Source organism: Cibotium barometz, chromosome 12 (assembly GCF_041138505.1).
Source record: "Cibotium barometz isolate CiBa-2024 chromosome 12, ASM4113850v1, whole genome shotgun sequence".
Classification (NCBI taxonomy): domain Eukaryota; kingdom Viridiplantae; phylum Streptophyta; class Polypodiopsida; order Cyatheales; family Cibotiaceae; genus Cibotium; species Cibotium barometz.
The window spans coordinates 51,643,116-51,651,214 of NC_141057.1; positions in this window are offsets into that span (position 1 = coordinate 51,643,116).

Here is an 8,099-nt window from a genome sequence, read left to right on the forward strand (position 1 = left end):
GAGGGCTTACATCTGTGTTGCATCTCTACAGACCAAGCGAAGAACACTATGGTTGATAAATGACACAATGCCACTATTGTTAAGGTATCCGAAGATGCTTTCACATCATTGTCTAAAGAGAATAGTAGGTTTGTTTTGGTCTAATGGTGAACCTTGCAAACACATACAAAGCAACCTTACTTAGGTCCAAGAAGGTACATTCCCTCGACCACCATAATTTAGACCCATACAAGGACATTTCCTCGTCCATAATATTTGTAAGGTGTTTTCAAAAAATAAAACTAATTGACAAAACTATCAATTAGATCAAAGAGACTAAAATCGCACTAGGATATCCATCCTTCAATTTGCGGAATCTACGTCCACATACACAAAATTGTAACAAGTCACAAAACTTTTTGGAGTAGACCTGTCATCCACACAAGAGCAACGACAATTATGAAGCCACAATGTTTGTTTGAAAACTCTCAGCCTAGTGGTAAGGCTTGTGAATTCCTTGTGTGGGGTCATGGATTCAAGCCTTGCTGTCATGTTGGCTATGACTACATAATTACTACCACATGTGGCCACGCGTACATGATATGACTGGCAAGCTACATTTCCACTTTGGATTCCAAACTACATCAGAATCTTTACCATCTCACTTGAGTGATGCTTCCTAGTAAAATGCACAATGTTGTGCTTATGATGCAGCTGCACACTTGCGCTTTGACTTTAACACTGTGTGTACACATGCACACACAAACTTGTGTGCAAATAGTGTACCTTGGGGATGCGTGGAAAATCCCCTTGAACTTTATAAAGTAAGGCAAAAAAAAATGTTAAAAACCTTATCTTCATACCACGTAATACTAGGAGGAGAGCACGATTAAGGCCTTGTTTTGTTGCTGCTCCTGCTTCTACAACTTCTTCCTAATCATCTCAATAAAGCAGGATCACTGGAGCAAGGGCAGTCTCGCTTTGTTGTTGGTGCATGCGCACGAGGACGATGTGATGGTCTTGAGTGATGGCCTCTATAACATCGCCAACAACCACACAAGAAGAAAGTATAATGAAATCATAATTGGGGAACACCAAAGGTACAACTCCAAGACGCCTAATCACTATGTTGAAATCCTTTGATATTCTGTTGACTCAAATTGATACCTGAACACTCTCCACTAGAATTTGTTGATTCCTCCAATTGTCCTCCCAGGATAGATCTAACCTCCTACACCTCTGAAATTCAGCCTACACACCATAGCCTGAACACCTACTGACTCCAACTAACCTGTGAACTCTCTTAACTACCTTCATATCTAACTCAGACCTAACACAACAATCTTCACATCTTCACACACATATGATCCTCCTCAACAATTATCTCTCTCACATAGCCCACTTCATGAGTGATTCAACCATGAACCCTTAGACTTAAACCTTCATCCCAAATGATCTCTCAACACACTATAATCAAAACAACATGTTCATCCATGATTGATGCCACATGAACAAAACTCATCCAGGATAGAACACATCCATCCCAATATCTCATAATAAAACATCATCATCCCATATACAACACATTGATACTCAAACCCTTTGCTAACTCCAAACTTACAAGTGGGCTTAAACAAAAGGAAAACAACACATGGAAAGGGGGAAACCTTCACATCTGCATCCCAACACATGTCTTCCACCAGTGTCCATCTTCATGTCCCATCTTGAAAAGATGCAGGGGGGAGAAGAGAGCTTGAGCTCTTGCAAAGCACATACACACTCACACAAACCCTAGAAGAGAACACATAGGGTGAGAGGCTAAAAATTCTTCTTCTTCTTCTTCACATACACACTCACACAAACCCTAGAAGAGAACACATAGGGTGAGAGGCTAAAAATTCTTCTTCTTCTTCACATAACAAAAGAGGTCTACAAAGAAGATCAAGTGACTAACACACATAATAGAGTATATACAAGCGGTCCATAATGTGAACACGCTAAGAGGAGTAGATAGATGTGGACTAGTGAGTGTAGTCCAACTGTCTCTAGCGAGGATATGTCAGTGCCATAGCTACCAAACCCTCGAGTGATATAAATGTTGAATGGTCATGAAGGTGCCTCAATGTGAGTGTCAGCTCATGTTGAGCATGACATCTCAACACTCCCCCTAAATCTCAACTCCGGCTCATGAACTCCAAGCATATCTTGAAATCCGCAAAGCTTCTCAGCTCCCAAGGCCTTCGTGAAGATGTCAACAACCTGATCCTGTGTGCTGATGTAGGCCAAGTCGATGTCACCTGCCAAGAATCTCTCCTCCTTGATGAAGTGGTAATGCACCTCAATGTGTTTCATCCGTGCATGAAAAATGGGGTTCCTAACCAACTGTATACTACTAAGATTGACATAATATATAACAACCTTTCTCTCCACATGTAACCCCAAATCAGCAAAATAAGTAGCTTGCATAACCAAGCTACCTCACATTCTACCACCGCTCTGCCTCTGTGCTCGACGACAAGGCAACTATGGGATGCTTCTTGCTGCTCCATGTCACAGTAGCACTCCCCAATGAAAACATAAATCCACTGGTAGATCTCCTATCTGAGATGCTACTTGCCCAATCTGCATGTGTGTACCCATATAGCTCCAATGGTACACCTGCTGCATAAAACAATGCATAATCAACAGTGGCCCTCCTCAAATACCAAACTGTGCATTACAAACTATCAAGATGTGATTTGCATGGAACCTGAATAAACTGGCTCTCTAAGCCAACAATGTAGCTCAAATCTAGCCTGTTGATCTCATGACATAGGTCAAACTTTCCATAATCTTCCTGTACATAGTGGGATCCTCCAACACATAACTTGCATCCATACTAAGCTTGCCATTTTGATCTAATGGCACTGATATTGGCTTACAATCAGCCATCCCATACTTGGACAACATGTCCAATGCATACTGTCTCTGTATTGACAGCCAAATACCCTCAGGTGTGCGAATGACCTCAATTCCCAAAAAATAGCGCAGATCTCCCAAATTCTTCTTCTCAAACTTCCATTTGAGAAGACTTTTCACATGCTCAATCTCATCCAAGTTGTCACCCCCATTAATAAGATCATCTATATATATATGGTGATGATCACAATACACTTATCACTCTTGCACACATATAAAGAGTGATCTGCATCTGCCATATGCAAACCAATAGTGACAAGATACTTAGCAATCTTGTCATGCCATGCCCGTGGAGCTTGCTTCAGCCCATACAAGGCCTTAAGAAGCTTACACACATACTCTGGGTGACCAATATCCTCAAAACCTGGTGGCTGGTCCATATACACCTCTTCTTGCAAGTCACCATGCAACAAGAACACATTTTCTGATGTAAAAACTAGCCTTTAGCTGCAGCCATCGCAATCACAACTCTCACAGTTGCCATCTTTGCAATTGGGACAAATGTCTTCTCATAATTAATCCCATGTGTCTGTGCGTATTCTTTGGCTACCAATCTAGCCTTGTACCTACTTATGCTACCATCACTGTTATGTTTCACCTTATACACCCACTTACAGTAGCCAATAGATTTCTTGCCTTCAAGCAATGGCACCAAATTCCAAGTCTCATTTCCATACAATGCATCCATATCCGTATCCATAGCTTTCTCCCAACACACATTTCCAATAGCCTCATCAAAGCATGTGGGTTCTACAACCTACACAACTTTTGCCATATACGCATAGTGATGTGCCACATAACCATCATAAGTCAACCTCTGCAGCATAGGATTTTTGACTCTTCTAGATCTTTGTAACTTTGCATTCATGGATTCCATAGCCTTCTTCATGGATTCCATAGCCTTCTTCACACAAGGTGTGAAGAAGGCTATGGAATCCTCATTCATGGATTCCATAGCCTTCTTCACACAAGGTGTCCTCATTGCTAGAATCCCAAGCTCCTCATCAAGGCTCATCTCCAAGCCACTAGAATCTCCATCAACAAGAGAATGCCTTGCAGAAATGTCAGGCATACCAAGGGGCTCAACCACTTTCTCTTTGCCTTTATGTGATGTACCAACTATATTTTCAGGATTGGTATTATAATGCACCCTGGCACTCCATGGTCTATCAATAGAACCGTTGGATGAGGACTCTCCTGGTCCACTCAATGACTATGATTACTGACTTGCATTCTGTGCAACCACATTTCCACTTGCATCAGCCCTAATAGCATATTTTTCACAGCATCTCAGCTACTTATCTCATCAAATATAACATCCCTACTTACCCTCAATTCATGTGTAGTAGGATTATAACATCTAAATCCCTTTTGCTCAAGGGAATACCCAATAAAGACACATTTTTTTGCTTTTGGATCCAACATTGTAGTAGCCAACACAAAGGGGGGAAGAGTAGATGAAGCTCTTACCCTTGTACCGGTTCTTGTGCCTCTCTTGCTTGCTTGCTCAGCCCTTAGCATGAACCAAGATCTCATACCATGAAAAGATGCATGGGAGAAGAGAGTTTGAGCCCTTGCAAGCACATACACACTCACACAAACCCTAGAAGAGAACACACAAGGTGAGAGGCCGAAAATTCTTTTTCTTCTTCTTCTTCACACAACAAAAGAGGTCTACAAAGAAGATAAAGTGACTAACACACATAATAGAGTATATACAAGCGGTCCATAATGTGAACACGCTAAGAGGAGTGGATAGATGTGGACTAGTGAGTGTAGTCCAGCTGTCGAATCTCTAGCACAAAGATATGTCGGTGGCAGCTACCAAACCCACCAGTGATATAAATGTCGAATGGTCATGTAGATGCCTTGATGTGAGTGTCATCTCATGTTGAGCTTGACATCTAAACATAGCTTCCATTTTCAATTATTGTAATTTGCAATTACAGGGCTTCTTCAGACAGCAATCAATAGTAGAACTAGGTTCTGATGCATCCAAGTTCCAACAGAGCTACACCACCTCAGCGATTCTAGAACACCTCAACCTCTTAGATGATCTTCTAAATACCTAAACACCCTCTACTCTGGTGAATCCAAACCTCTTCAAACTGCCAGCTTCCTTGCTCTCCTGTCTCTTCTAAATAAACTTTGTATGACCTCTTCGACCTTGACCCACAATAACAGCAACTCACCTAGCAGATTCTCAAATCTACAAACCCTTAAACTCACCCCAACTCTCAAATGTCTTAAGCCTCCCTAAAATCTATAACTCCCACCAAAAACTCTCACAAAATCTTTAGCTTGCATAATTTCTTTGCTTCCCCTAACTAGCTCAGTTTGCCTCAGTGTCCTGACACAACTGGCCAAGGTCTCCTCTCTTAATTGATTCCCCTCTCTCAGTCAAGCACCACAAGCTCAATTACTAAGCCCCAAATTAACATAAAGAATTAAATGTGTGAAGCCTTTCTAATCAGATGCCCATCCCTCTTGATCAGTTCGTACACAAGTTCAATATCCAAAATTCATAACCATCCATAACACCAGCCCAAAAATGGACCTCTTAGACATAAAACACTTTAACCACCCAGATAACATTTGATTACTGGACTGATACATATATAATTCTTCTTCAATTGAACCTTTAAGAGAAGAATAAAAATCTATGGGTGATTACCATGTTCACAACCATAAGAGATTTTTTTTCAGGTTCTAATCCCTCTGGAATTCATCACACAAAGATGCCTTTCACATATTTCCCCAACCCTAGAGTGGAACACTTTCAAGTGTTCCACCATTTTATGAACTTCACATAATTATGATATGATAAGTCCTGTCTCAGGCCATTTATTTTATTGGTATGTAAATTGCCATTCAAATCTTTGAGCTGGTAACTTCCATTGGAGAAAACTTCTTGAATATGAAAAATTTCCCATCATGCTATATATCATTGGAAAGGTCTCAAAGATTAGATTCCAAATGTCCAAACACTACTCACTTCTAAGTTGATTTGTAAAAAATTCACCATGAGCCCATTTTTGTAGAGAGAGAACGTGTACAAATCCTTAAAGGGTCAAATTTAACTCCAAATTTCCCCTAATGTATGGTCCCTCCCATCTAATTCTGAATTAGGTTTGAAAAATGTTATCCAAAACACTCTTTTATCTCAATACCAACATTACCCTTTGTTAAATCCTTGTTTGCTAATTTCTCATTGAACTTTTCTATTCTTTTTTGACTTGCTCTCTCATACCATTTGACTGCTTCATCTCTATCCAATAGAAGAGTATGCAGATTAGTCCAGCTATTCCTTTCTTTCTCTTCCTGTACTATACTGTGTTGTAACATAAAGTTAAGGGAAGGTAGCATAACGTTGATAGGCAGCACACAGTTTTACCCATAGACTAGATGAAAGGGTGATAATCATGTTGCATGTTTCTCTAAAACTCTATAGACCCACAATTCTCTATCTAAATACAAATCCCAATCCTTAGGATGCTCCTCTACAAGTTTGAACAACAATCTTTATAACACTCCATTGAAGCTCTCTACCAACCCATTGCATTGAGGATGGTAAGGAGTGGTGAACCTTGTTTAATATGTAACAACCTAAGAAGATCTTTGATCACATCATCTAATCCAAATTGTTTGCCTTAATCTGTATCAATTCCAAAGGAACTCCAAACCTGTAGAGCAGCAAATCATTTAATACAAAAACTGACTCACTTGTTTTACATTTGCTTTACTAGTTGCTCTAGCCTTTGGCCACCTCGTCAAATAATCAATTGTAGTGATGATGTAAAAAATTTTGTTCTTGGTTCCTGGAAGAGGTCCTATGGCATATACTCCCCATTTTTCAAAATCCCCATAACTCATAATATGTTGCATGGGTTCTGGTACCAACATCCTCTTTTGAAAAGCTTTAACATTCAGCATAACTCCTGCACTAGTGGGTGACATCCCTATTCATACTTGGCCACATTAACTGAGATCCCAAGATTTTCCTTCTTGTGATATCTACCCCATAATGTCCTCCACAACCTTCCTCATGACAAGCTCTTAAACATTGCTAGATTTCATCATGGTATAATACCCTTCTTAGAATCCCATTAGATCCCTTATGGTACAACTACTCTTCTATCAGCACATATTTCATGGCTCTTATAGTCACTACTTGTCTGATTGAAGCACTCAAATCTTTTCTTGAAAAACCAAGTAAGTATAACATATCCTTCCTTATACAATCTGATATAAAGGTCCTTGAGACTTCACCCTATGTACATTTGGAACAAGTATCTGCTCAGCCAGCTCATGGGCTTTTTATTTTGATCCCTAGATATATGCCAAATTTGAACAGCCTAAAAACTCCTAAGAAGTTTCCTTGACTACTCCATCTCATCTTTATTGACTCTCCATCTCATCTTTATTGACTCTCCAAACTCCTTGTATCTGTGTGATGATTAACATTGCATCTCCTTTCACTATTAACCTTCTAATTTTCCTACTTTTGCACTCCTCAAGCCCCAAGCATAAATTACAGTATTTTGCTGCATTATTGCTCTTCACTTCTATCTCATGGCAACATCAAACTATATCTCTTTTCCATGTGCATCCAGAAATACATAACCAGCTCCTCCTTTGTGTTCCCTCAGCATCTTGTAACTCCTCATGCAGAATGTGGCTGGGAACTACCTGTTTTTCAACATCTCTAACTGTCTTGGGCTTCACCTGCACTTCTTTGTAAGTCAACATATCTGCCATATATGCCCTCACACTGCCCTCCTTGATAAAGCTCATGTAAAACTTCTGTAGGGCCAGAATCCACCTCTGCACTTTTGGATCATTTCTTGGAAATCTCAGTATATGAGGCAACAATCTGCAAGATGTTAAAACTACAATGGCCTGAAATCAAGTAACTCCTTGGTCTTTTTTAACTATATAAACCAGGGTCCATACCAACAACTCCGCTTCATGCCATGACCTCTCATTTCCCATGGTTATGCTGATGTAATAAACAGGCCTCATATAGAATTTCTCCACTCCTTTCTACATAAGAACTGCTCCAAGTGAATTCTCACCTACATTGAGACTCAGATAAAAAATATGTTTCCAATATGGTGCCATCTTGATAGGTAAGGTAGAAAGAAGATCCTTGATATTGTCAA